We start from the raw sequence: 9,164 nt of genomic DNA, 5'->3' as shown, positions 1-9,164 counted from the left end.
GGGGCTCATCCGGGAGCATTATATAAGGGGCCGCCTCCCTTCAGTGAGAAGCGGAAGTCGGGTGGAAGAGGACGGAGCGAGAGGAAGGACTGGAGGCGGCCAGGAGAAAAGAGGCACAGGACTGTGTGGCCTGGGCTTGGGGAAATCGGTGCTGAAGGCACTGGGGTTGTGAGTGCACATATTCATAATTGTAAATAGTGTAAATAAACAGTGTGTGGGTTGAAAATATGTTGTCCGTCTGTGTGTGTCCGGGCCAGCTTTCACACAGGAAATAAACCCCGGGCAGGGCGCCAGCCCACCACAGGGCATGCACACACACACACCAAGCACACACTAGGGACAATTTAGAATTGCCAATGCACCTAACCTGCAGACACGGGGACAATGCAGGGAGGACCCGGAAAGCTACCCACTGCACCACCGTGATGCCCATGGAGTACCAGTGACCTTGAATTGCATTAAAGGAATAATCCACCTAAACAATGATTTTCTTTTTATTAATTATTAACCCCATTTCCTTTGTATTGAAGAATGAGAAAAAAATGTAATCTCATGTGTTCAAAGAAAATGAAGATAACAAAATTTCTAATTGAATCATCATCATCATCAATGGTGACCAAACCTTGACTTAGAGCAAAACAATTTTAATCTTTGGTGAACTAGCACCTATCCCATCAGCAGGCTCAAGGGTGCATTGTTTGAACTTATCATGACTTACAAACCAGAACGTACATTAATCAAGATGGCGGTCTGCTTATGATTCCAAGAATTAATAAAATAACAGTGGGGGGTTGTGCTGTTAGTTACAGGACCCCCTAAACTGTGGAATGGCCTGAAAAGCTACTATAAGAGATGCCCCTTTGGTCTCAGCTTTCAAATCCAGGCTTCAGACTTCAGTTTAGCACACCCTGACTAGAGCTGCTGATTAACTGTACAGACTGCATCTCTGTTGTTAGTCATTAGCACTAAAACATAAGTAACATGATAGTTAGAATTTGTTACTAACCCTCACCTATTCTGTTTCTCTTCTCGGTATTCAAATGTGGCAATTGGTGCCACTGCCCACCTGCCAAGTTGTTCTGCCTGCTTAAGGCAAAGTCATCTCTAATGGAAGATCACAGGAATCGTCGGGTAGAGGGGTCTTTTCATTGGATTGGCTGGCCCAGCGCTGTTTCAGCTGTGGAATGGCCAATAGGGGAGGCAGCTTGATGGCTGAGGTCTCCAGGACGCTAAACAAATCCAAATCCTATTATGTGATATCATCCAGCCATCCATCCATTATCCAACCTGCTATATCCTAATTACAGCATCACGAGGGTCTGCTGGAGCCAATCCAAGCCAACACAGGATGCGAGACAGGAAACAAACCCTGGGCAGGGCACCAGCCCACCGCAGTATGTGATATCATCTACTGCTAAATTCTTATACTTGTAATATTTTTATTTTTATACTGTATTGAGGGGTTGTTCAGTTCTGTGTATTGTGTCATATTTACCCCCCTTCTTTTTGACACCCACTGCATGCCCAACCTACCTGGAAAGGGGTCTCTCTTTGAACTGCCTTTCCTGAGGTTTCTTCCATTTTTTTCCCTACAAGGGTTTTTTGAGAGTTTTTTCTTGACTTCTAAGAGAGTCAAGGCTGGGGGGCTGTCAAGAGGCAGGGCCTGTTAAAGCCCATTGCGGCACTTCTTGTGTGATTTTGGGCTATACAAAAAATAAATTGTATTGTATTGTATTGTTTTGTACATTCTGCGGTGGGCTGGTGCCCTACCTGGGGTTTGTTTCCTGCCTTGCATCCTGTGTTGGCTGTGATTGACTCCAGCAGACCCCCATGACCCTGTAGTTAGGATATAGTGGGTTGGATAATGGATGGATGGTATTCTACATTGCACCCCTTGGCAGTGTTGGTTGCAAGCACCCAAAAAGAGACATCCAAAAGAGAGTCCCCATGTAGATCTGCATGTTTGGATCCATAACTGAAACTGGTGAAGGAGGAGTGGAGATCAGCGCCATCATAAACGAATATGAAATTGACGAGCAGAAGTGGGGGGCCCTTTCGAGAACGGCGTCCTCGCAGACAAATATGAAATCATCAAGTGAGGAGAACCTTTGGAGATTGGCACCTTTGCCAATGAATATTAAATCAACGAGTTTGGGTTCCCCTTGGATTCTGGCACCCTCACAAATGAATATGAAATTGATGTGTGTAAAAAACTTTTTGGAGTATGGCACCCTTGCAAACAAATATAAAATCAACATATATTCACCTTGGACATTGGCGCCCTTGAGAATGAATATAAAATTAACAAGCAGGAAAGGGCTCCCCTTGGAGATTGGTGCCCTCGTATTCACATTTGCAATCGACAAGTACTCAAGGCACCCCAAGGTCAGGCCTGCCGTCAGCATTGGGTAGAATGTTGATACCATCATCTTTGGACAGAGTGTCACTACCTGGCCCTGAATTGTATTTTAAGAATACTTCATCTGAAAATTATATTCTTTTTATTGGTTACCTACCCCTTATGATTTGTAATGATGGCCAAAAAATATTTTAATCTCATGTTTTAATGGAGAATGGAGATAACAAACCTTGTGATAGAATGAGCATCAAGTCATTCCAGTTGTATGCTCACAACAGGCAAAATGTGTAGATTTTTTGCTAAAGAATCTTTAAATATATACTTCCGGTGCACACAGCGGAAATGCGTTTCCATAGGACGAACCTTTTCAATTGAGGATCTGCCTGTTCCCCTCATTTGCTGGACAAGAAGTTCACAACAAGCTCGTTCCCATCTGAACTTGTTATCTCTGTGTGCACTGATCTGACTTTCTGGAAGTATTTATTCACCACATTTTAACAAAAAAAGGCATGTGTTTTGCTCATTGTCAGCATACAACTGGTTGACTTGAGACATGGGGATTTTTTTCATGGACAATTTTCCATTGTTTGCTGTAAACCAGCATTGGTCACCATAGATGTCTGTTCTACCAGAAACTTTGCTATCTCCATTCTCTATGAACATGTAACATTAACATTTATGTCCACTACAAACTACAAGGTGTTAGTAACATATACAAAGAATATTATTTTTAGGTGGAGTATTCATTTAATGCAATTCAAGGTCATGTAATGGCGCTCTGTCAAGAGATCGTTCCAGTCTTTTACCTAATACTACTGGGATATGCTCTGGTTTCCCAAATCAGTGCCTGAAGTGGAACCAAATTACTGGCAGTATTCTGTTTAAAGTAATATACCAGCATTCAATTGAAGAGCAGGGTGAGGGTTCCCCATTACGTTTTGAGTACCACAATACATGGGTACATTAATATAAGGTGCCGGTACTCTATGTAGAAATTGGAAGAGATGCCAGTACCTCCCAACTCCAAACACTGACAAAAAAAAATAAGTTTCTTTGCTGTAGTTGGCTGTTGCTCACCATAGATGTCTGTTCTATCAGAAACATTGCTATCTCCATCTTCTATGAAAACATGACATTACAATTTTTCTCAGCCATCAAACTACATGAGATAAGTAACAGCCGGGACACCCAGGAGGACCGGAGGAGGGCTTACGCTTCCTCCAGACCACGAGGGGGCGACCACCCTAGTGGCTTTGGGGACCACGGGAACTGAGCTTGGAAGCTCAATCCTATAGGGGCCCATGGTCACCACCAGGGGGCGCCACAATGCCTGGAGAGACCTGGTCCTCAGCACTTCTGCCACACCCGGAAGTGCTGGGGGGAAGAAGAACAAGGACACCCGGAGTGCTTCCGGGTGCGCAGCCGGTACTTCCGCCACACTGGGGAGTGCTGGCAGAAGCTAATCGGGAGGCACCTGGAGCACATCTGGGTGTGTATAAAAGGGGCCGCCTCACTCCATTTGTTAATTGGAGTCGGGAGCGGAATAGACAGAGTCTTGGAGGAGAGGAGTGGAGGCGGCCTGAAGAGGAGAGAGACTCATTGTGAGGCCTGGACTTTGGGGGAGTTTTGGGATTGTGTGTGCCCTGTAATTGGTGAATATCAATAAACGTGTGTTGGGTTTTGTACCTACGGCCAGTTACCACAAAATATTATTGTGGGGTAAAGTCTCCTGTTAAGTGGGCTTGACAATGTTATGAAATGTTATATCAAGATGATGTTACAAAGTAGCAATTATTGTATTAGAACAAAGATGCCTAGCACTGAAGTATCACCGCCTCAAAGTCCTGGGTTTGAATGTGGTGTGTCGTTTCACTGTCTATGTAGAGTTTACATGTTCTCCTTCTGTTGGTGCTGGTTTCTCTTCACGCACTCTAGTCTTCCTTCAGCATCTAAGACACATGTGTGTATTAGGCTGATTGGCCATTAAAAGTGAGCCAATGTGGGCATTTAGGTGAGCCTGGACTGGAACGCCATCCTCAGCTTATTCTTGCCTCAAGCCCAGTACCACCAATATAGGATCTGGTCCCCTGCCACCCTTACTTGGTTTGTCATGTTAGTAAATTAAAGAGGGCGGCATAATGGAGATGTTGTTAGTACTGCGGCCTCACAGATGCAGAGTACAGGGTAAGAATATCAGCCTGATTACATTGTCTGTGAAGTTTATATGTTCTCCTACACTCTTAAAAATAACAATGTTAGAGCAGTTCTTCAGAGCAGTGCCGTAGGGAATCTATTTTTGGTTTCCAAAAGAACTATCTGCATGAACTTTCCAAAAAGAACCTCTTATTTAGATCCGTAGCACACTCCATAAATAGTCCTAAACAGATGATAACAGATTTATGAAATACCACACGGTTTTTAAAAGGACATCCACTGCATACAATCACACAGGCTAAGTTCCTGTGTTCTCCAGATGTCAATATCCTGCTTGGTTGCCTTCTATAAGTAGAAGATTTCTGTTTGGTCCACATATTAGGAACCCCTTCAAAGCCAAAAAGAACTAATTTTATACACAAAGAACCCTTCCCAGAATGAAATGGCGCTTTGTAAGGCAATAGTTCTTCAAAGAACCACGCAGCCCTGTAAAAACCATAAGATGCCATTAAAGAGCAAGTATGTTTAAGGGTGTAGGATCTGCACTCTTAAAAGTAAAGGAGCCAGAGTGGTTCTTCAATGCGACGACATGATAGGACAACCATTTTTGGTACCAAAAAGACCTGTCCACATGAATGTCCCAGAGAGAACTTTATTTATCTACTGTAAATAACCATGAACAGATGGGAAGAGATTTGTGAAATACCAATGGGCCATAATCTTCAACGGACTCTTGCTGCATATGTACAGTAACACAGGGTGAGTCCAGGTTTTACCTAACCTGTTAGTTTCCTGCTCGATAGTCTGCCATAAATGATAGATTTCAGGTTTCTTCTACATATTAAGAAGTTTTGTAAAGGACAAAGAACCAACTTTCTATGTGGCGAACCCATCCCAGAATGAAATAGTGCTTGGTCCAAGCAATAGTTCCATAAGGAACCATACAATCCAGTAAAGGACCATAAAATGCCACTAAAGAACCTGATTAAAAAGTGTGTTCAGGTTAAGTTAAGTAGTAACTCAGGTTAAGTTGTGCCAAGTTGTGTGTCTTGTGGCAGACTGGTATTCCTCCATCCAGTGTTTGGTCTCTGCCTGGTTCTCAGTACTTTTCAGGACAGATTCCTGTCCCCCGCAACCCTGAACTCGATTAAGCAGGTTCATGACTGATGGATGGAACAGAGAAGACTGTACTGGGACTTAATCCAGGTCTTCAAAACTCTCAAAATCAATGATAAAGTAGATCCAGTAGAATTCTAATAGCTGAATGGTGAATCACGTCCTCAAAGGACACTGGTAGAAATTAACAGGAAGTGCATTAAGGACTGAAGCCAGGAAGCACTTCTTTAAATCTTGTATTGTTCTCAATCTTCTTCTTCTTCTTTTGGCTGCTCCCGTTAGGGGTTGCCATAGAGGATCATCACTTTCCATTCTCTTCCTGTCCTCTCCATCTTGCTCTGTTACATCCATGACCAACATGTCCTCTCTCACCACATTCATAAACCTTCTCTTAGGCCTTCCTCTTCTCCTCTTGCCTGGCAACTCTATTCTTAACATCCTTCTCCCAATATACTCAGCATCTCGCTTCTGCACATGTCCATACTAACACAATCTCATCTCTCTGATTTTGTCTCCCAACCGTCCAACTTGAGCTGACCCTCTAATGTCCTCATTTCTAATCCTGTCCATTCTTGTCACACCCAATGCAAATCTTAGCATCTTTAATTCTACCACTTCCAGCTCTGTCTCTTGCTTTCTGGTCATTGCCACCATCTCCAGCCCATATAACGTAGCTGGTCTCACTACCATCCTGTAGATCTTCCCTTTCACTCTTCCTGATACCCGTTTGTCACAAATCACTCTTCTCCACCCACTCCACCCTGCCTGCATTCTCTTCTTCACTTCTCTTCCGCAATCCCCATTACTCTGTACTGTTGATCCCAAGTATTTAAACTCATCCACCTTCACCATCTCTACTCCCTCCATCCTCACCAGTCCACTGACCTCCCTCTCATTCACACACATGTATTCTGTCGTGGTGGTCCTACTGACCTTCCTTCCACAGCCTGCACATGTCCAAACCAACGCAATTTTGCCTCTCTGACTTTGTCTCCCAACCATCTAGCTCAAGCTGACCCTCTAATGTCCTCTTTTTTAATCCTCTCCATCCTCATCACACCCAGTGCATCAATGCAATGACAATAAAAGATACTCCATTGAATTCTGTTCTATTCCACTCAAAGATCTGTGAGAATCTGGAGCAAAACTACAGAGACATGGAGCAAAAGAAGAAACCTTGGCAACCTCTTAGAAGATCTGCATGAGATACGAGAACAGCTTTGCTATTAGTTAAACAAACAAGCAACAAATGGGCTCAATGGTCTCCTCATCTATGGTAAATTTCTTATATTCTTTGTATGTTCTTATGGATGCATAGTTGGATTGATTCTAAGAACAAAAGCAAAAGCTGTTCAGGCGATTTTCAATATTAAGGCCTGAATGCTAAATCATAGGCCTGAATGCTAAATCACTCAATACAAAAAACTAAAATTCAATATATATAATCTTCATTTGGATCTTGATCTTTGTTTGTCCGCGAATGAATTAGAAGAAGAAGCGCTAGATGGCAGTAGAGAGGCCGCTAAAACATAGACATTGCATTAAGAATCTCCTCCAGGCTTATACTACTGAAGACTGTAGTACGCCAGTCACACCTCAAAACACAGACATTCAAACTAAACAAATTGTTGTGCTTTAAATTAACTAAAGAGATCTTCATTTAGATCTTGATCTTTGTTTGTCCGCGAATTCCACGCATGCGTAGACCACCTTCCAGTTTAGTACGTTGTTGTTACTCACGGATGTCAACAATGTGCCGGAATAACGAAAGTGGTGGTGGACAGTGTTACACTGGTTAGCTCCTGAGGCCTGGTTAGAGAATGAGATTGCCGAAGATAAAAGGCATGTGCCTACGTAACATATGAATGAAAGAAAGACAGTGGGTAAAATGAATGACAACGTAACAGCACGTTCTGGAAATTATTATTTTTACGTTGTAGCCGGTGTGTGCTGCGCGTCTCACAGTTGTACCGTGGCTTGCTCACATGTCAGTGAAGTGATCCTTATTTATGCTTTAAAGAGCCTGGATACCTATGTGTCCCCCTTTTATAACCATTGCTCCGTGTATATTGCCTTACTCTTTGGATTGCCACAAAGCAACCTGCGAGATTGGAGAAAGGTTGAGAAGACATCGTGAGAGGAAATGATAGCGTTGTGAAAACGAGACGGACTGTGAACGGACAGAAGCAGAAATGCTCCCACACCACCACATAATTACTATTTGGACAGTGATTCCGAGTAAGTCATTCCTATCGAATCAATGTCCAAGGGTTTTCTTTTGTAATTTTGTTTCCCTTATAAAAAATCATAATGCTGTGCAATGAAGGGCCCAGTTCATGACTGGCAGCCGCGTTTAAACAGGGAGCCCTTCACAGACAACTTTAACATATATATATATATATATATATATATATATATATATATATATATATATATACTATCACAGGCGGCTGTGGGTGGAGCCCAGCCGGGATGCCTGAGGGGACGGGAGGAGGGCTGGTGCATCCTCCCGAACACGAGGGGGCGACCGCCTTGGTTTTGTTGGTGGCCTCGGGTAGGGGGCTAGGAAGCCCAACCCTGTAGGTGCCCGTGGCGGTGCCTGAAGAACCCTGGAGCCCAGCACTTCCGGGTGTGGCGGGGGGGAAGAAGAATGGGGACACCCGGAGGGCTTCCGGGTGCGCAGCCGGCACTTCCGCCACACGGAGGCGTGTCCAAGGAGGAGTGCCGGGAAACAGCTGGAGCCCATCCAGGGTGGTATAAAAGGGGCCGCCTCCCTGCATTCGAGAGCGGAAGTCGGGTGGAAGAGGACGGAGCTGGAGAGAGGACTGGAGGCGGCCAGAAGGAAGGCATTAGAAACTGTGAGGCCTGGACTTTGGGAGATCGGTGCTGGAGGCACTGGGTTGTGCACTAACTTGTAAATATTGTAAATATAATAAATGGGTGTGTTGGGTATATATATATATATATATATATATATATATATATATATATATATATATATATATATATATACGCACACACTTATTCCTGTTCACTTTCATAGGGAACCAAGGAAAAAAGCAAAAACCAGCCCTGGATCTGATTCTAGTTTTACAAATAAGACACCCACGACCAATCAACCTTATCGACCCAATTTAAGGCTATATTATTGCCGAAACTTAAATTTCACTTTATAGGAGAAATTATTATTGCTGTTAGGCTGACACCTTTATCCAAAGTTTGACACTTAGAATTAGCTCCATTTCATTTGTTTTGGGAGCACAGGCATGCGAAGCGAGTTGCTCACGTTCACACAGAGTAAGTAATGGGGTCTGAACCCACACCTTCAGGGTTTAAAGTTTAAAGCCATGACCACTACGCCACACTGAAGTATTATTATTTTACTTATCACTGTACAAGGCTTGTATGATTAGGCCGATCCTAATTGTACTGAATCTCGCATGACAACACATGAGCTTAATACTGCATTCCTTTTGGCAGCTTGATTTTCCCAAGAAATTCACAAATTTATGAAAATATCCTTTAACGTGAAGTG

At 43.4% G+C, this 9,164-nt stretch overlaps 1 protein-coding gene across 1 annotated transcript in view; it reads right to left on the bottom strand.

The window, feature by feature from the left end:
* hoxd4a (homeobox D4a) overlaps positions 1-9,164 on the bottom strand; it is a 28,150-nt gene that overhangs the window by 1,080 nt on the left and 17,906 nt on the right. The gene's annotated exons all lie outside the window — the stretch shown is intronic.

Source organism: Polypterus senegalus, chromosome 6 (assembly GCF_016835505.1).
Source record: "Polypterus senegalus isolate Bchr_013 chromosome 6, ASM1683550v1, whole genome shotgun sequence".
NCBI classification, from domain to species: domain Eukaryota; kingdom Metazoa; phylum Chordata; class Cladistia; order Polypteriformes; family Polypteridae; genus Polypterus; species Polypterus senegalus.
The sequence above is the reverse complement of the archived record's forward strand: the minus strand, read 5'-3'. Positions and strand labels throughout refer to the sequence as shown.